A 20,995-nucleotide genomic window follows, 5' to 3' on the forward strand; every position below is an offset into this window, starting at 1 on the left:
CAGGACTTTTAAAATCATTGAAATAATATGAAGTTATTTATCATTATGAACGTTATATTGGTTTTTAAATATTTTGCACATTTTTCGAATACGGACATTTTAGAACAAAATAAACTTTACAAATACATATCAGAGTTTTGTATAATGAATTGTTTATTATATAAATGACTGTAATATTGTATTAAATAATAAATATGTGTACTGCAGGAGCATAATTGTACAATATTTCAATGCAAAAGAGCCTGCTGTACTCCCATATTTAAATTATTATCCTGGCACGAAAACGAAAATGACACATCATGCTCGATTTTTTTTTTGTTTAATCAGTTTATGCTGTTAGCAAACGTTTAAGCAGAATACAAATTCTAGAGGCTGAAAAACATACACGTTTACAAAATTATTTAACATTTATTCTGACACTGTCAAAGATATGAATCAAAGCGCTGTAGGCGCTGAAGGCCTGTGGCTAGGTTAAGTGTGACGTAAAATGCATTTAGGATGTTTTGTCCGAATTTCTCCCTTTGTCCGAATGTATACGCATTGACCCTAGCGGTTGAGTGCAGAAGCTCAAGAACTGTAAGATAAGACAATAGTTGTGTATATATTACAGTGTACATAGACGGTGGAGGACAACACGATACTGGTTGTGGGAACGATAACCTTTTGTTCAACTCTACAGATCTGGTAGAGGTTCGTCTACATAGGCGGTGAAGATATACAAGAACAACAACATGGCCGCAAAACACTGTTTTGTGGCGTCAAATAAATCACTTTCAATAGCCTAAAATAGCTTTCTACTACATAATTAACAGATCAGGAAAACACTCATACTTCCTTTGTAATGTGTATACAAAAGAAAATCCACTTAAGCTCAAGTCTCGCTTTTGCCGGTAGAGCCCCGGTCCATCCCGGTTTGCTAACGCCGGTCGACCGGCGAGGACCGGGATGATTCGTTGATTTTTTTTTTACGCAGTCACACTATTTCCCGGTGCCGCCCCGGTTGAAGCCGGTCAACAGCCCGGCAGAGTCCCGGTCAACCCGGACTGGCTACGGTTTATCCCGTTGAAGCCTCGGAAGAGCCCCGGTTTTCGCCGGTAGTGCCCCAGTGATAGCCGGAAGCGTCCCGGCATAGCCCCGGTTGTCACCGGTAGTGCCCTGGTTGAGCCCCGGTGAAAGCCGGCAGCGTCCCAGCAGAGCCCCGGTATACCGTAACACCGCCGACACTCACCGTGTCTATACCGGAATCATACCCCGGCAGAGCTACGGTCTAACCCCGGTCGTCGCCGGTAATGCCCTTGCGGAGCCCCGGTAAATGACGGTGGCGTTCCGGCAGAGCGCCGGATTTCTTATATACCGTAGCTATACCGGGACTCTAACGGCATTCACCGGGGCGTTGCCGTAGCTCTTCCGGGGTCTGTATAGGCCCCGGTGGAGCTACGGAGCCGTCCCGGTTGTTCCCGTTGCCGTCCCGGTTGTTCCCGATGCCGCGCCGGTCGTTGCCGGTCCTTCCCGGTGACTTCCGGTTTATCCCGGAGGTATTAAACATTTTAATACTTCCCGGTGGAGCCCCGGGTTTCCCGGGTTTATCCCGGTCGTCCCCGATGGAGCCCCGGTTTATCCCGGTAGAGCCCCGCCGGTATCCTAGTGAGACTGGGTCTTTACCCTGATAAAGAACGGTGTACAGATTGTGTACGTTGTCTCACGTAAAACCTTTCGCGCTCGATTTGCGCGATCTATCTGCGCAGTGAAATATCTAATCCGGTTACAACGTATATTTCCGAGAATGATCATGAATATGTGTTGTAGTTTTTTTCATTTTCTTTTTTCTGGAAAGTCTCGTTCACGAAAAATAAAGTAACAATATCTCAAATATGTTTATAAATACCAAATGTAATGTCTTCAAAAAATGTATAAGAACAAAATTCTTCTTACGGTCTCCGTAGACACTCGTATCTTTTCGGCCTAGACCGTAAAGTGAGGAACTTATTCTCGAATGAATATGCAAACAATAATAAAACTATGTCGTAGCAAATACTTAGCAATTTTGCTTCAATAATATTTTTTACACGTTTTATGACACTGTCATGTTATATACTGATGTTCTGTATTAACAAGGCGGGTTAATGAGACCTGCGAAGAACTTCTTTGATTGCGCATGAATTACAACCAAGTGGTAAATCGGACTTTTTGGGAATTCATTCATTCGTGGGTTTTGGCAGCCAGCCAATTCCGACTGTCTCATACATTTGAATCATTCCTATGGCCTTAGGGATACGCCCCAGGCCAATAACGCGTTGTGTCCAAATGTGACTTGTTTGTCTATATTTGTGTTGCACATATAAACCATATTAGGCAAGTCAATATAGGTCCTTTATGAAAAACTTCGAATTCGGAAATGTGCGACAGAAAATCTCCTCCTGGTATGGGAAAGCTTTATGGCGAAATTCGGACCAAAAGGAGTAACAAATTAGCAACTTCCCGTAGCGAAAACAAATATAGGATATCCTCAAACGGTATTGTAAATAATTCATGCACCCAGTTTATTCGATTGAGGGAACGTTTCCGAAAACGCGTTGGCAACCATTGATGTTGTTTAATTGAATTCAAATGCCTTCATTCTAGGGTTGACAGTAGGCCGGTTTAAAAAAAGCATACTGTAGCTATAAAGGAACTTATACGAATTTGGAAACACGGTATACAGACACACTATACAAGTTTTAAAGCACGAGCAGGAATTGCAAAACGATTACGATTTTGAAAAGGTTTTTTTCAATTAAGGGGAATATGAACGTTTAAAAAAAGCTGAATGAGGTATTTGGTTAATGTACCATGACCGGATACTTTTATATGGAAAGGTTTTAAATACTTGTCTGGCTTGAAAAGATCAATGAAAGTCTATTTTACTTTCACCAACTTAAAAACAGCGCTGACATGATGTTTTTACATTTAGGTTTCAAAAGCACCTTTATAAAGATGGTTCAAGCATTATATAATGGCAGCTGCTAATCTGCAATGAACAAAGGTTGGCCATGAATATTCTTTAACATAAATAGAGGAATAACAGCTCTTCTTATTATGTCAATAGCCGGAATATAAGCAAATCAACTAAGTTCTCTTGTCAAGATGAAGGCGTAACGATAAAATGCAACCAATATGTTCAAAATATTAAAATCACACAACTTGAAGATGATATCACAATTGTCATTAAAAACACAAAAGAGAGGCCAAATTCTGATGCATTTAATCGATATATTCGGTTTATTATCAGGTTCAAATGTAAATAAGAAAAACGTAATGAAAGCATTATTCTTGGCAAGTGAACACGAAAAAATGAATGTGCAATTGACGACATAACATTAACTTTGGAACACAATTCCGTAAAATAAACTAACTTGTAATGACAATATCGTATTTTGTCAAAAACTATTTAATTGTTGGATGAAAAACAAAATGACATTTTATGGATGGGTAACAGAAACCAAACAGTATTGCTTCCAAACATAGATAATCTTTTACAGTCAAAATTTGTTTCACTCAGCCTTAGAACTGTCAATTGTTAGCAGTAGGAGTCATAACCGGTCATATTACGTGTCGATCCACAAAGTTAGCACATTTTTAAACAGTAACTCATACGTCTAAATAACAATTAACTTCATAGAGTATTTATTCAAATTTAAATCAATTGAATAAAATTGCAATTCAATTTACTTGCAACTTAATTGCCCGATGACGTAATATAGACATGAGTAAAATAACAAAAACTTGCTGAGGCAGATGAAAATTCAAAAGGAATATATTTGATATGTTTGTTTTTAGTTTCATGATGAAAACAAGCAAATACACATATCAACTATATTCCTTATTAATCAATAGATTTGAAATAGAAACATCATATACTAACCCTACATCATCGTTATGCGTCCCAGGAAACCCGTTATTCCCGGTTGTGAAAAGCACGATTTTTATCAATAGAAAAATAAGTTCATCCATTATCTTCAATAACTATTTAGCAATACAAGAACAAAAACAGTATTTTACAATATAAAGAAGTGAAACTCCAGCTGCTGGAGCAGTATTGGATTTTCATTAAAAACAAATAGTTGGTCCTTTATTTAAGGCAAGTGACCGATTGCCCACACAGTACAAAACAGCACCATACAGCACAATACAAACCAACATAAACACAAACTATGAATAAAGCTCGGGTCACCGCCTTGGAACGGTCAATGCAAAGCATTGGGGGTTTAAACCTGGTTATAGAGCGCTCAACCTCACACTTGGCCCAGCAATATTCATAATACATTTAAGTGTAAATAAAATTTAACGTCATAGCATTTTAACTCAAATTAAACAATAATAAAAGGGATTAAAACGCATTCAATTTAATTACTATTTAATTACTCAATTGCATTGAAGATACAAGAGTAACAGAGTTACAACTTTTTGACGAACGATCAAATAAAACTATTAACAATTGTCAACTACATTCCTTCTTTATAGAAAAAGATTTGAGAATATAGCGTCATGGAGTTAATATCTCAGATAATCATCGCGCAAATACAGGAAGAAGCATCAATAATGGTTGTAAAAATTCCATATTACATAGCTTGGTTGTTTATGTGACTGCTAAAAAAAAAATAATTAAATTAAACAAGAAACGCCTATCAGAGAGAAAATATAACTAAAATGGAACGTTATAAACCCAATGACCTATGCATGTAGATTACAACTGGGAAAGTCGGTCGTATGACGTCACAAAAATCCATAATGACATAATGACGTGAACAAATTCCAGGGGCAGTACTAAATAAAAATATTAATGGGGCTGTGCTACTAATACAACAAGTTAAGTTGATTTAATATTAAGAAGCAAATGAATAAAAATGGTAATTCCATTAAAGCGACATTATTAGAATCAAACAGTATATAGGTGTTTGACACCTGAAGACAGAAATGATTTGATGTACGATTTGAGTCCAAATGTAGTTTTCATGCAGATTTGTTCATACGACACAATGACAAAATTGTGTTCAACAGTGAAAAATGCCTATAATGTAGTTTTCATGCAGATTTGTTCATACGACAAAATGACAAAATTTTATTCAACAGTGAAAAATGCCTATAATATTACTAATGATTCCAAATTTTAAGGGAAGAAAGATATAGTGAATCGAAAACCATCAAAAGCGTGTTTTTAAGTACATAAGCATCGTATCATATTGATAAAAACAAGTTAATTAAATTGAAAAGTTTAATATGAACATTTTGTTTAACATATTTTAATTTGCGGACACGCTTCAAAACATCTCCGTAAAATGATGGATGGGAGATTCCATTATTTAAATGCCATTTTAAAGAAACATTATATTTTGAAATTAAATCACCATACTTAGTAAAATCTAGCAAATTTATTTCTTAGGTTATAATACAAAAAGCCTTGTTTTAGCAATTTTTTAGTTAATATTAGATTACGATCATTAAAATCTTTAATACACGAACATGCTCTGGCATAACGTACCAACTGCGAAATGTAAATACCATAGGAAGGTCCTTTAGGGATGTTGCCATCTAGAAACGGAAAATTCACAATTTCAAAGTTAAAATCGTCCCGTTTGTCGTATAAACTAGTTTTGATCAAATTATTATTAATAGTTAAATGTAAGTCTAAATACGCAGCGTCTGTATTGGATATACACGATCTATTTAAGACTAAGAATGACATCCACTAATAAGCCACATGTGTGTTCTTATTTCCTATTCATTCTACATCATTCATATTCAACATGTGTTTACGTGATTTGAGTATGATATTCAATAATTGTGATTTTGGGATAGGTTATTAAATTGAGTTTATAATCTCTAAATTCAATTTTTAACGAAAAACCCCATTATCTAAAGTTTTGACATACACCCAATATTCACCTTCAACCTAAAGTTCCGATACTCTAAATCTAGTGAGTTGTACAAAACCTGATTACACCTCAACAACAACAACACGTCAACAGTAGCGTCATGGTTGTAAAAAAATACAAAATGTTCATGTCAAGGCAATCATTTCGTTTGTATTCCCTATTAATACCAAATACTCAACACAAGCTAAAAATACGTTAATGGTCTTCTTTATTGAACGTTTCATGGTTAGAACTATCTTGATATATTTCCGATATTCTATTCGTAAGAACAGTCAGTATATCTAGGTGGGTGGCGCTTTAAATGCATATGTAAGAGCAGTTTTCTTGCGACTTGGTAAGTCTGATTCCGGACAACAACCAGGTAAAAAAAGTCACAGAGTAACACACACCCTCTTAGCTGACTGACTTAATATTAGCAGAGGTGAGCTCCTGTGGTGAATCATTGTTAAATCACCGAGTTGAAATACTGCTCTTGATACAGTCGAGTGAATATATAGTCCAAAACCAAGTTGCACCAAAGCTCCACAAACAGGTTAAGCAACAACTGTTGTGTTGGATCATTGTTACACTGAGAATATCTGCCTCTGTGCGAAGGCAGATCTGCAAAATAGTATTCCACCATATATAGTCCCATTCGTAAACAACCCCTCGGACTAAACCAATTGTACATCGGCATGCCTCTAATAAAGTAACTGTTAATACAAATTTATATATTTTCATTGGCACTAATGAGGATGCAAGTGCTATGAAGTAACTTCGTGTAATCAACATGTTAGTTTTAATTAATGCATCTTCAATTTTAGGTTTCATTTATTTTTTCAGGCATACTTCAAATAAAACTTTAACTCACCATTTCAGATACCAGACTATTACAGGTGAAAGACGAGATGGAAAGTACCGATGTAAAATAGGCAAAAACAATTAACTCCTTTTTTAATTGTTGGCAAATGTGCATAGCAGGTTTGTGTAGGTTCATTTAAAGTTTATACAAAAAATATCACAAGGAAACAAGGCACAAACAATATAACGCTAAAAATGTAGTAGGAAAATAAAACAAGTACTTTATACAAGGGTTGAAGTGAAATCTTAAAAAATACAAATTGTGATGAAGATAGGATATTTTTTTTTTAATATTGCTTTAAAACATGCATTCACAGCACAATTAACCAAAATCAGATTCAAATAATGTGTCTTCTAAGAAGTGCAAAGTCTGGAAAAAAACACACAATGTCACATATCCATTAAATTAAAACTAAACAATAAAGGGAAATTTTAAAATAATAATCAATAAGAAAAAAAATATACCCAATAATCAGTAATTTAAGTATGACCTGTTTACCTTATAAAGTCTTCACAAGGACAAAATGACATGAGGGAATGGTGCTCAGCTCACAATGAAAATATAATTGAATATTTACCACTTAAAATATTATTTCTTAAAAAATTGCAATGATCGATAACGCACAAAGATGGACCAACATTTATCATATTTTTGTTGCACATTATGCACATGCGAATTTGTATTAAGCACTGGACAGATCACTCTACCATTATGATTTCAATATAACGTGGGCGTTTGTACACTATTGAATTCAATTTTGGGAACAGACATATTACAAATACGCATTTCAAACGATCTTGAGTTCTTGCAATATATTTCTACCTGTAGTTTGAAGAAAGCTATGTATATTATTGTACGATTAAAATTTTATGAGAATACTTAAATGTGTATAATAGTTTTATCCGGTTCTAATAATTGTTTATTGACAGGCTTAATCAACGTATCCTTTATCATTCAGGCTCTCTCAGCATGCAGTTAGTATAATCACAGTATAATTAATCGTAAAAGTATTAAAACATAATCGCAAGCACTAACATAATCATAATTATATTTTTTTTTTTAAAGTACAAATGCATGAATATAGGATATTCAGGATTTTCACTGGCCCCAAAAAAGTTGTCGCCACTTTATCGTGTTGTGAAAACCGGCTGTAGTTCCGACTTAATTAAAAAGGACAATCAATCCAGGAACCTTACTACATTAATGAATAATGACATTGACTATACTTTTATTACTTTTAGAAGTATGTTAATACATAAATAACAATAAGTACCTTCATAAGTCTTAATAAGCTTTATTTTTATTCAAAATGAGTGATGAAGAAGAAAGCTCAAGCAATTCGAGTCAGTACCGCCTTTATAACATGTATGATAGTTTTTAATAATACATTCAATACCAGAGATTTTGATTTAACAAATGTTTACTAAGCTTGCACGCCTTTTTAATATCTTATCCGCATGTGCGGTTAAAACGGCTGCAAAAATGGCCGTACAGACCCGAAAAAACAATTGTTCTTCTTGGGGAATATTTAACATGTAAACGTATTTGCTGTTTTTTAGCAGACGAGTTATGACGAATTGACAAAGATGAGTGATGAACTTAAGCTACAAACAACAAGATGGTCACCTTTGTGTATTAGAGTTGCTCTTGTTTGTGGCGTGCTTGTAGGTGCTATGGTTTTGGAAGAAAATGTTGACGTTGCACTATCAGTGTTGTGTTTCATACATGTATAATTGTACAAAGACTGCTGTTGTTAGAGGTGGAATGCAAGTCGAATGCAGTCTTAGAAAAAAAATACAATGATATAAATTATTTAATGTTTCATATCTTAGATGGCAATAGTTATTTTGGGGTGTATGTTAAACGTTCTTACGAACGCTATTTTATTTTCCAAAATAGATTTGTTTGAGTGAGCTTATTTGAAGTGAGCTGAACTTTTGGTCATGTCTAAGATGTATAGAACTTATATTGTTAGTTTATACGTGATGTGATAGTTTAATTTGTTTGCATAGATTTTGTGATAGAAATAAACCGACTCAAACAAAATGTCCAAACGTTTAGGTTGTATGACACGGATATGATTAAGCGTATCAAAATTTCCCAAATAACTTTATAAAGTTATTTTTGTTGACAAAACTAAAAATTGATAGCTTTCTCTAAAAAAAGTATTTTAAATAACAGCTTTTACTTTAATATATAGACAATACATCATTGTTTCGAATAACGATTGGATTTCGGATGATATACTGATCTTGTATTTATAATAATACATTATTAATGTAATGCGAACATAATGCTGTTTTGAACATATGTTCTTAAAATACTGACAATCTTAATTTTGTCAGTGTTTTCAATCCGTTCGTAAAGAAAATGTATTGTTTATGCTCGATGTTTGCAGTTTGCTTTAAAGAAGGCGTTTTCTACTCAGTGTGTTAACAAATGAGTTATACTGTACGTCTTGAGTTGTGTTATTTTCATATATTACAAGCCTCCTCATCTGGAAAAGACGTAGTTTTAAAAACTTATTTAAACCGTATTATTTGCAAACTTATAATAAAGTGTATGGCTTTTGCAAAGTATGTTCTCACTAGAATGTTTATTGATCTTTCTAAGCCAGTGTCTCGAACTTTAATTGTCTAAATGTTTATTTGTGTGACTTTTTGAATTTATTTTATTGTCCCTATTGTTACTAGTTTCATTATTGCTGTATTGTAATGGAAAAAAGTATTTAAATTATCACACTGCAATAACAATCTAATCACTTTTGGTTCGTTTTTTTATGTGCATTCTTTATTGGTTGTGTATGTTCTGTGCTTATCTTGTATAGAATTTTTATTCAATTTAAGGTAGTCTTCCTGTTTAATTTACTCATAATTTTGTGTTGGCAGGTTTAAACAATCGCGCAGATAATGCTCATTGACATATGATACATTGCGCCTTTTTTTTTAAATTAAAACTATTGACATATGTTAAGTCTTCAGCAGGACTGCTATGACAAAACCTTTTTTTTGACGTTGACAGGACGAACATTTAACATAACAGAAATGTAAACGAAAACATTCGTGTGCGCGGATTTTAGTCATTGTACCCATTCCTTTTTAGAACTTAACTAAAATAATTCAACTATGTGCTGTTGCAAGCCTGTTTTTCGCTTACATTTCATGTCTCTTTAATGAAATGCTAGTTAAACAGGATGGACGAAATTAGAATTGCATGATGGAAAGAACAAAAACATGGTTGCAATCGAAACATGGCATTGATTGAAAATGCTTATAAAATAGCGCCGACATTTAAGACCACATATTTTAACCACTTTCATATATATACATGCATATTAAAATAACAGTTGTTATTCATTGGAAGAGAAACAGCTAGCTATATGCGTTGCGTGAGGCAAAGTTTTAAATTATACACAAAGGTTTAGTTGATAAAAAAGACCTGTTTCATGTGCCATTATGTTTAAAAAAAGAAGTGGCTGTGTGTCTATTGCGCTAATTAAACTATTTAAATAAGCTTGTACACGCCAGTTTCACGTGATTTGTACACGCGGCGTCAACGCGGTATGGCCGGTAACTGAACTGGTGCTTCAGATGACAGTCCACGAGTCTTGCGGCATTTTCCCGGCAAATCAGCGACCCTAACACCTCTGTGTCATTTGCGCCAGCTGTGTGGGTAGAGAATGAAGTGTGACCTCTGAAAGTTAAATGTGTCAACGTAAAATATGATTATATGAAATCGTTGTATGCGTATATCGAGAAACGAACATGTTACATGTTTCTTCGCTGGTCTTGTGTAAAGTAATTATAGGGTGATTTTAAAAAAATAATAAGACTTGCCGCAAACAAACAGCATTTAATCTAAGTGAAAGGTTCCTAGTATTTTTTTGAAAATTGGTCAAACTATTGAAATATAAATTTTTTAATGTTAATGTACTTCACTAACATTTGGCAATGTTAGACTGATTTTGTTTCGCTTGTTTCGATTGATACGCTATAACTGTTTAAATGAAATGTCTATTGTTTTAAGACTTACGTGTATCCCAAAATTCTGCATGCTGCGTTCGCTGTTTGTTGTGTAAAATGGTCCGCACACACGGCCCATTTTTTTAAGTTTACAGTCATCAGAAGAATGCCGTCCGGATCGAGGCTTAAGTCTTGCAATTCGTAATCTTCAAAACAAAAACTAATATGTTAATTACTGAATTGGCGAAAGCCAAATATCCCTATCATTGTCAAACAACGTAAACGAAAACAAAAGCATTCGCAATTCTGAAAACACAACCATTCGCGCTTCGTAGAGCAGTCTAGAAACATTTAATTCTAGTTCAATTGCAAATAGATGCCTCATATGATATCGAATAGTTTAAGCATTATCATTGTACATCAGATATTATAAAGCCTTTTGTTCTTCTGATGCGAAAAAAACAATATACACAAATACACATGAAAATACTTCTCTGTTTAATCATAGGTGTACCTAAGTGCGAAAAACAGAGCCACATGTCAACGCTTGTTTGACATAGTTATGCACTGCAAGTATGTTTGTGTCACGCAGTATTGGATGTTGCATTCTATAAGGTGGGACATACCTTAGCAAAACAGAGCCACATGTCTATTCATGTTAGACATCGTCGTGCAATGATAGTATCTTTGTGTCACGCAGTATTGAAGGTCACCCTTGCATTCGTTGATCGACTGTTCCTTTCCAGAACAAGACACGTCCATCTTGTAATAGTGCAGGTTCCTGCTGGGTATCGCTTGACCAGTAAATCCAACGAACCTTTCAGGATAAATGCCAAGTCTGTATTTGTTTTACTAATTGACAATGTTTTGGGATTCATGACAAAGTGGTTTATTTGTATTCGAAATTTTAACGTGCGCGAATAAGTTACGTCATGTTTGCTGTTTGAGTACATACATTTTTGAAGATTCAAACTATAAACCAAATAATGGTATAGAATAACCGTAAATTCTCACTGGTCTCATATCTCGTAGGAGTTTACATATAATTGGGCCAGGGGCAACGTGTTTTTTGTACTAAAGCTTATGGGATATGTATATATTATGCACCAAGACAAACGAAGTCAATAAATCCATTCTCTGAAAATAGAATGGAGTCATTTGATGTCTGAGAGAAAAGTATAAGTTCCACATAATCTTAAATATTGCTAAACATAGCTCGCCATAGAACCATTGTTTGTGGTAAAATAGCCTTCTGACTAATGAGTTTGAAAAATGTCACAGCTTAAACGAACACTGAAATAAATCACTAGTCATAATTTTAAAATACTCGACAATAAAAATACCAATCCCTGTTGTTTTTCATCGTGACAACCACTTTTCTTGCCTGTATGATTTTAACTATTTTTATACGCTTATCATGTACGTCAATGACAGCTTGTGATGTATCGTGTTATACTCAACGTGTGCAGACAGGCGTAAATGGATTTTGTACTATCAAAATAAGCTGGGGTTTTACTGTACTGTAATTATTATCTGTTGTGTATTATGTTCACGCATGACTGTCTCATTATAAATTTGTTAACACGAAAACCTGTCATATGCATAAGTGGATAAAATATGCATGCTGTTCTGTTTTTAAGATATTCAAGTTAAAAAAAAATTAACTCGTTTTTAAAAAGAGCATATGGCCGTGCTCTGTGAAAAAGGGGTTAAATGCATGTGCGTTAAGTGTCGTCCTACATAAGCCTCTGCAGTCCGCACATGCTAATCAGGGACTACAATTTCCGCTTTTATGATATTTTTTGTTTAAAGCAAGTCCCTTTTTAGCAAGCATAAAGTAAAGGCCGGAAGAGTCGACCATGATTAGCCTTTGCGGATTGCACAAGCTTATCTGGGACGACCCTTTACGCACATGCATTAAACTCCCTTTTCACAGAGCGCGGCCCATTTATACAAGTTTTCGGTCATCTTACCCTGTCCCAGCATTGAGCACAAGGTCTTAGCGGTGGTGTTAGACACGCTGCCAATTACATCATACCGGAAGTCATCATGGTACCCCTCCAAGATACCTTCGTACGGACGGCTTTCAACCAATGGGTTAAGCTTAATCATATCACCTAGATTAAATAAAAAGTAAATGGGTATCCAGTACAATAGTTGTGTTTAGAAATGTGCTATCGCTCTTAATTTGATGTTTACAGATTAAATAAAATAAAAGGGGTACCCATAACATAAATCTGTGTATTGCTCTTTTACTGGAACGTGTGTAATTTCTCTTCATTTAAATTGTTTGGCACATTTGCATTTCGATCATTATTGATACAGTTTTAAATGTATTGCAAATCGTTATTTCTTAACAAAAATAAAATTGTGGACAATTTCAGATACGCATTCCGTTTGTCATTAAACAATGATACTGCATTTATGGCGCACACATGACTAATATTTGCAGGAAAAAAAAAACAACATTACCTTTGCACTCGATTCCGACGACGTTGCTTCCGTCACATCCGGTTATATCAATGTTGCTATGATTACATAGCTCAAGTGAGAGCTCATCACCTGAACATGTGATGTTTCGCTTGTAAATTGGCTTCAGTCCTGCTCCGAAGTGTGAATTCTGCCATAGCTGAGTGACGCCCCTCATAACATAAAAAACAAAGTAAACAAGTGGTCTAGATATTTAACGTTTGTTTTGTTTTTCATATTTAGGAATAACGAAAGTCCAGAAATATAAGCAGAATATAAAACCTTATTTACACGCCAGTCTTTCACTTAAGGAAAGTTACCGAAAGCCTATACAATCCAGGACAATACCTAGAACACGATACCTAATAGAATTGATATTCAAATTAAACAGCAATAAAAGAGCAACATTCGATTTAACTGCAATTTAATTCCAAAACGGTTTTACACGAACCAGGGCAACATAATAATAACTTTCTGAGACACAATGCTATGAAGTAAATATAAATAGCAACCTGATTATTTCTTTACTAAAAGATTTGACAGAGAAGCATTGAATTGAATGCAGAATGTACAATTTCATACTTTAGATGTCTATGCAAATACTAATACTAATTAATTATTCTTCATATCATTTATACTAATCAACAACATACCGTCTGTATCCAAGCGATGCGCATGTAACGTTGGCAGCCCGAGCGTCAAATCCGAGAGAGCAGATTGACTGAAGCTGACCGAACAGACCTGCCTCGACTCGACCTTGAAGGGTTGTGGCACCATCAACGAGCTGAGCAGCTAAGGAATTAATATGATGTTGACGTAAAATGAACGCAAATATTTTTTATGAGCAGCGCATGGGAAAACGAGGTTTAATGCTTGTGTGAAATGTTTCGTCCCAATATAGCCTGTGCAATCCACAGAGGCTTACCAGGGAAATGTTTTAAGGAAGTCTCTTCTTAAATAAATGATGACGTTAATTAGTTTAAAATAATATTAGGGTGGAAAGTTTCGTCCCTGTTTAGTCTGTGCGGACTGCACAGGCTAACCTCGGGCGATATTTTAAGCACATGCATTACATCGCGTTTTCTCAGATTGAGGCTCATATGCTGACACTCATGACAACAGCCTTGATAAGTAATGTCCAGTACTAAACTAACTTACGAATGCACTTGATTACTTTATATAAGTTGTCGTATTCCGACCCCGGTGGTCCGTAATGGATATCACATCTGTCCGTGATGTCATTGATAGTCTTCATAGCGTCCGTAGGACATCTTGTTATGGTCATACACGCGTCTGTGTACGCACCTTGCTTAGTCGCAGGTTGCACAACGGACTATGTGAATAAATGCATTCTTTGAAAAGTAGTGCCGCGTGGAAAATAAATGTACATACTAATTTGTGCATATTTTGATAGAATTTTGGCTGTTAAATGAAAACACAAAATTTTCTTGTGTCTGTATATGTATGTATGAATGTATGTAGATACTATAATTATATTGATTACCATTCTCTCTTGAAATTTGAAATAGAACATAGATATCAAAATGTATATGTAAAACATGTTGATTCCTTTTAAGTTTAAATGCCTTTTGGATTTTGAAATTGACAAAACAGCAAAATGTGCATTCATGTGTTCATATATGAATGTAGATACGTTTGAAGCGCTTATTTTTAAATGAAAATTAAAGAAAACACAACTTTACAAAATGATCAACAGAACATGTCCATTTTAGTGTAATTCGCCAAACAACCTATCAGATGCTATAAAATACGCATGTACTTTACCCTTTAGTTATAAAATTTTATCAAACATAAGTTTAAAGAAAAATTCGTCTGTCTTGCAAGAATGAATTAAAGTTAAAAAAAAGTTATTCAAGTAAAATGTCAAGGTAAAAATTAACACTCAGAAAGACAAAAAGTGGTAAAGTATGTTCCAAATGTTAAATGACCGGGCCAAACATTATCCGAGTTTGGTACTTACAAATGGAACATATGTCAAACCGTCGTGATATCTTGTCCATATGTGTTGTTGTCTTGTCAAAATACAGTCGTATTATGTCAAACCGTTGTGTTATATTGTCCAAATGTGATGTTGACTTGCATACTTACATATATCCGAAATGTTTACATATCAGGTCATCCAGTGGGTCACGACAGTTGTATCTGGAAATGTACCGCACTGGGCCCCAATCACATGACCCTGGGATGATGACCTGCAGTAGACCGTCACTAGGGAGACCGTTCGGCGTCAGTTGATATCCAGTGATGTTCGCACCTGGAATATTTGAACTCTTGCTACAAAGTAGTTTTGAGAGGTTGTTAGTTTCACTTACTGAATTGACTTTTTCTTGATGTTTAATTTCAGTTGTGTATGTAATGTCCTGTATTGAATAGGCTATCGGCCGAGAATGTCCAAAATTATCGACGGTGACGCAATTGTTTGTAAGTGCCGTCGCCCGAGAGTAACACCTCATTCGTGCAACGTCTTTTTTACCAAATGTGTTTTATACATTATGTGAACAACATAGTTTTATCAAATGAATAGCTATTAAACTTATTAAGTGAAGAAAAGTTTAAAATAATACTTAAATAGTACATATTTCACAAGTAAAAGATAAAGTATGCATACACAAATCATTCTCGAGTTACGTAATTAAACGTGGACTGTCGGTAAACGTTGTGTTTGCGTCTGTCGCTCTACTCCAATATTAATGTAAACATGTAAACAGCAATGTTGAAATCGCACATTTATTATGAAATGCGTTGTTTTTACTCAACAAGCTGCGGTTAATGTTAAAGTAAAGTTTGCGGTTTATGCTCATTATAAATTTCGAAACATCCATAACAACTATTGAGAATATTATATTCTTTATAAACAAAAGTGAGAAGCAATCATTGTTTGTTGTTAAATCACCAATATAAAGAAGTGAAACTCCAGCTGCTGGAGCAGTATTGAATTCTCATTAAAAACAATTAGTTGGTCCTTTATTTAAGGCAAGTGACCGATTGCCAAAACAATACAAAACAGCACAATGCAGCACAATACAAACCAAAATTAACACAAAATATGAATAAAGCTGGGGTCACCGCCTTGGAACGGTCAATGCAAAGCATTGGGGGTTTAAACCGGTTATAGAGCGCTCAACCTCACACTTGGCCCAACAATATTCATAATACATTTAAGTGTAAATAAAATTTAACGTCATAGCATTGTAACTCAAATCAAACAATAATAAAAGGGAATTTAAACGCATTCAATTAAATTACAATTTAATTACTCAATGGTATTGAATATACAAGAGTAACAGAGTTACAACTTTTTGACGAACGATAAAATGAAACTACAAACAAGCGTCAACTACATTCCTTCTTTATAGAATAAGATTTAAAAATATAGCGTCATTAAGATAATATTTCAGATAATCATCGCGCAAATACAGGAAGAAGCAGCAATAATGGGTGTAAAAATTCCATATTACATTGCTAGGTTGTTTATTGACTGCTAAAAATTAAATTAATAATAATTAAATCAAAAAAGAAACGCCTATCAGAGAGAAAATATAAATAAAATTGAACGTTATAAAACCAATGACCTATGCATGTAGCTTACAACTGGAACAGAGAAAGAGTTATGACGTAATTGACATGCGAAGACACAATGACGTGAAAAAAATCCAGGGGCGGTACTGTAAAGTAATAATAAAACTATAATGGGGGGCTACTGCAAAATTGTACTACTAATAAAACAAGTTTAGTTGATTAAATATTAAGAATCAAATATATAAAAATAGTAATTCCATTAAAGCGACATTACCAAGCCATGTGAACGATATAACCCATCATTCATCCAGCCAATACCATCATCATCATCATTATCATCATCAATATTATCATCATCGGCGTCGGCGTCGTCATCAACAATGTTATCAAAGTAATATACAAGAGTATGATAAGAACAAACATGGAAGAGGACCATCATATGATATTACACACTTAATATTAAACCACTGACCCAGAGAGGAATAATTGTGAAGTTATTAACTATATAGGTGTATGTAAATCATGTGTCAATGGGGGCTTGGTCAGTTTTATTCCAACCGGAATTCTGGGCATAAACGTAAAAGAGGACCACTATATGATGTTAAACACTTAATATTACTCCCCTGATTCTTCAGGTCTTATTTTTAAATTTATACAGCTTTTCATGCCTGTTTGAACCACATATTCGGTAGACCTGAACGATTCGAGCGTCTTTGAAAAAGGATTAACCAAGGATAATTCCTATGAAGGTCCATTAAAATATGACTAGAGGTTTAGTAGCTGATTGAATGCAAACTTGTTACATACTTACGTCTTACGAGATATGAAGCACGACGGCAAAATTCTTGTTTTTCGACATCGTGTTTTTTGTTATTTGTTACATGTTCAACATTGACAATAATTAATATGTTATATATTAACCTTCTCCGTGAGCGCAGAGTTGCTCGTTGCAGTATTCTGTACTACAACATTCATGACATCTGTTCTGTTGTCTTGTCTGTACTGAGCGACCGATGATTTCAATGGGGTCGACTCGAAAGGAACTTCATAACTGCCGTTTTACCTTGGATTTGAAACATTATTTATAGCATATTTATAAACTTAAACACATTAGGCATTTTAAATAAGCATAACTATTTATGTTAGGACAAATGCAAAGTGTTTGCGTATTGTAGTTTTTCCCGAACTATTTTTGTGCCGTGTGGATATTCGAGTACCCAAATAAAACCCCATCTTTCCGGTATATTGACCACCAACTGCCGGTTGTGCCTGTTCGACCATTTTAAAAGCGCGTCTACAAACGAATGCGCTAATCGGACAGCGAAATTAAAATAGTTCTTTAGAAAACTTGATGATATAATATATTATAAAGTCATCGAAAAGTGCCGTATATACATTTGGAGATTTTTCTAACACAACTCTTTTGAAATTCGAATATTTAAGATAGAACAAAAGATTTTGATTTAATCTTGTACTTGTGATCATTTGACTACATGTTTTGAATTACATCAACAACAGCAAACACGTGTAACAAAATTAACACCGTCAAAATAAAAACTTCAAATCTTATTATAACTTTATAATTCAACAATCGGTTTATTCATTTTATACTAAAATGTTTGTGTTGACAGAATATATCCTAAATCTAATCAATAATAAATATCAACTTTGACCGTACCTGATTGTTCTGACAGCCCATGTTGTAAAGTACTTCATTGGCGTAATGTAGCGTTTGCAAAAAGCAGGACTGGTAGAGAAAATAACGTGAATATATACCATACTTCAAACTCATTCCCTTCTGAATCATCCGTGTTTTCAGAAACAGGACATAATTCAACAAGTTTATTACATAATATGTTCATCAATTTAATTTATTCAAATATAACTACTCGCATGTTGTTATATCCAAACTGTGATACAATTAAACGTAGAAAACTTATGTTGATCCGTGTGCGTGCAATAAATTATCTTACTTCAGCAGTTATATTAACGAAAACGAAGGCAAGAACGGACGGAAGATTAAACCAGAATGTGAAATGAAATAAGATATATTTTAAGTGAAGTGAAATAACATATATATATAAATCAATTGAAATTCAATTATGAATAATAGTCCATGGCAAATTGTGTAAAACTCAATAACATCATAGAACATGTAAAAATGATATCAATTTGATATCTTGATTTATTTTTGGATAGGATGTACACACATATGCTGTTCTTGTAAAAAGTGTAAAACTTATCTTGTTGATACAAACCAACTTAAACTTCAAAGTATTTTCTAATATGAGTACAATTAACAAAATATTATTGAAAAGTTGTTTCACCTGGTTGTTAAAGCATTGCAATGTGCCTTTACATGATTTGGGATCATGGATATTTTGACAGTTGAAACACTGTAGGCATTCTGAAACAAATTAAATGATAAAAATACCAATTAAAATCCGATAATACATGACACGATATGCGATGACATGGCGCGGCATGGATTGCCATGACATTGCGCGGTACGGTACGACACAGCTTGATACGGCAGAGCTAGGCGCGGCCCGCCACCGTACGGAATAAAAAGCACAGCAAAACATCATATAGAAACTACTTCTTCTTTAGAGAGATACTTATGTATTAAAATAAACATATAAGCTCGTTTGCTCGCCTTTATTGGCGTCGTGTATATTCAGATTCACCCACTATCTCTACAAGTGTGCATACAACAGCTTTTATTAAATATACCTGATAAGTGGATACCAAACAATGCCAGTAGCGTGAGCACACAATCTGAAAATACAGTTAGTAAGGTAATGGAAGTGGTATCGTTCGGACTCTTAGAGGTCAACTTGCAAATACTATGGGCCTTTTTTTAAATAATAATTTAATGTTTGATTTTCAAAAATCTGAAAAAGAAGGTTTTTACAAGGCGTTTTATGTGTGCAAAAGTATGCAACTACCAAAACAAAATTAGACACATCTATGTGTCATGGGGAGTCATTGCACAATATGTGTGTACAACCTTCATGAGGTCATACTTTCGGTATCGGGGCATCCGTGTAAGTAAAGATGTTGATACAGTTGTTGACCCTTTTTAGGTGTACATGGTAAGCCGACTGTGCAATTATGTTTGAAATGTATTTACATATGTTTGAAGTTTGCTTCAAGTTCGTTTGATCCCACAGCTTGTTTGCCAGAGGCAATGGTTGTTGATACACCATATACAATCCCATTTTCGTGTTCTTTCTCTTTGACTGTACACACTAACAGGATAGTAATATTGTGGACTCGTAAATAAGTTCGTAACGAACGAAGTATATTTAATTAATTCATACTTTTCATATGCAAGCTGGGTTGTCAGTACAATGTGAACATACTGACACCAGAGACAAGTGTCATGATTTAAGGAAGAGGACTCTGGCAAGCGCTTAAAGGGACCTTTTCACAGATTTTGAATAATATTGAAGAATATCATTAAATGCTTTATATTGATAAATGTAGACATTGGATCTAAAAAGAACCAGTCAAAAAAAAATACAATTAAAGAAAAAAAAGTAACGCTCAACTGGGCTCGAATCACTGACCCCCTCGGATTATCACAAAATATTACGAAAACAACATAAGGCGCCAAATTATTCAATCGTTTCGCGTTGCAAAGCTTAATAATTTTCAGGTCAAATAATCGTCAAAAGATGCATACAATGGATATTTTAGAGCATTGTAAAGGTTCAGTAACACTGTTTCCTCACAAATAGCATAACTACAACGAAAATGTGCGAATCTGAAACAATTTTTTGTCAATTTTCCAAAACGTGAAAAGGCCCCTTTAAAGAGTTGAGCTAGCTATCCTCCTAACACTAACAACATAAACTATTCTTTTTTTACATCGTGTTATACCATATTTATATTGTTTTGTTCAAGGAATACTTTAATGGAAGTAACTGTATATATTGGTACTTACGCAGATACATTCTTCGTCGGTTCGAGTTGATAAAATTAACGCTCGCAGGACACAACACTTGTTTTATAATCAGAACGTCATTAACACGTTCCAAAATACCGAAAGTACTTGTACTTGAAATGTCATGTCTGTTCCTAATTAAGGCAACGGGCCAAACCTACTTTTATCAGTCATGCAACAGAATGGTTATTTCAACGAGGAAACCTCCAAGTTAAGACGTATTCTATTTGAAATAGTTTCGTAACGTTATATGATCCACATCTGACGCAGATAAAACATTAAAAGAATGTTAAATTTGCATGGGTATACTATACACCGTTAA

At 34.5% G+C, this 20,995-nt stretch overlaps 1 protein-coding gene and 1 long non-coding RNA gene across 2 annotated transcripts in view; both read right to left on the reverse strand.

Annotated features, from left to right (window-relative positions):
- Positions 1–19,496, reverse strand: part of LOC127857248 (lysyl oxidase homolog 2-like) — a 104,378-nt gene extending 84,882 nt beyond the window's left edge. The window contains exon 1 of the mRNA XM_052393665.1: positions 19,458–19,496. The gene's annotated coding sequence lies outside the window, so the exon portion shown is untranslated. The remainder of the gene's footprint in view (positions 1–19,457) is intronic.
- On the reverse strand, positions 9,991–12,182 carry LOC127857502 (uncharacterized). Its single transcript, XR_008038387.1, has 4 exons — positions 12,059–12,182; positions 11,342–11,532; positions 10,786–10,921; positions 9,991–10,446 (listed from the first exon to the last, which is right to left on the reverse strand). It is a non-coding gene; the product is annotated as an uncharacterized LOC127857502 (long non-coding RNA).
- Positions 19,497–20,995: the final 1,499 nt, after the last annotated feature.

This window comes from Dreissena polymorpha, chromosome 14 (genome assembly GCF_020536995.1).
Source record: "Dreissena polymorpha isolate Duluth1 chromosome 14, UMN_Dpol_1.0, whole genome shotgun sequence".
NCBI lineage: Eukaryota > Metazoa > Mollusca > Bivalvia > Myida > Dreissenidae > Dreissena > Dreissena polymorpha.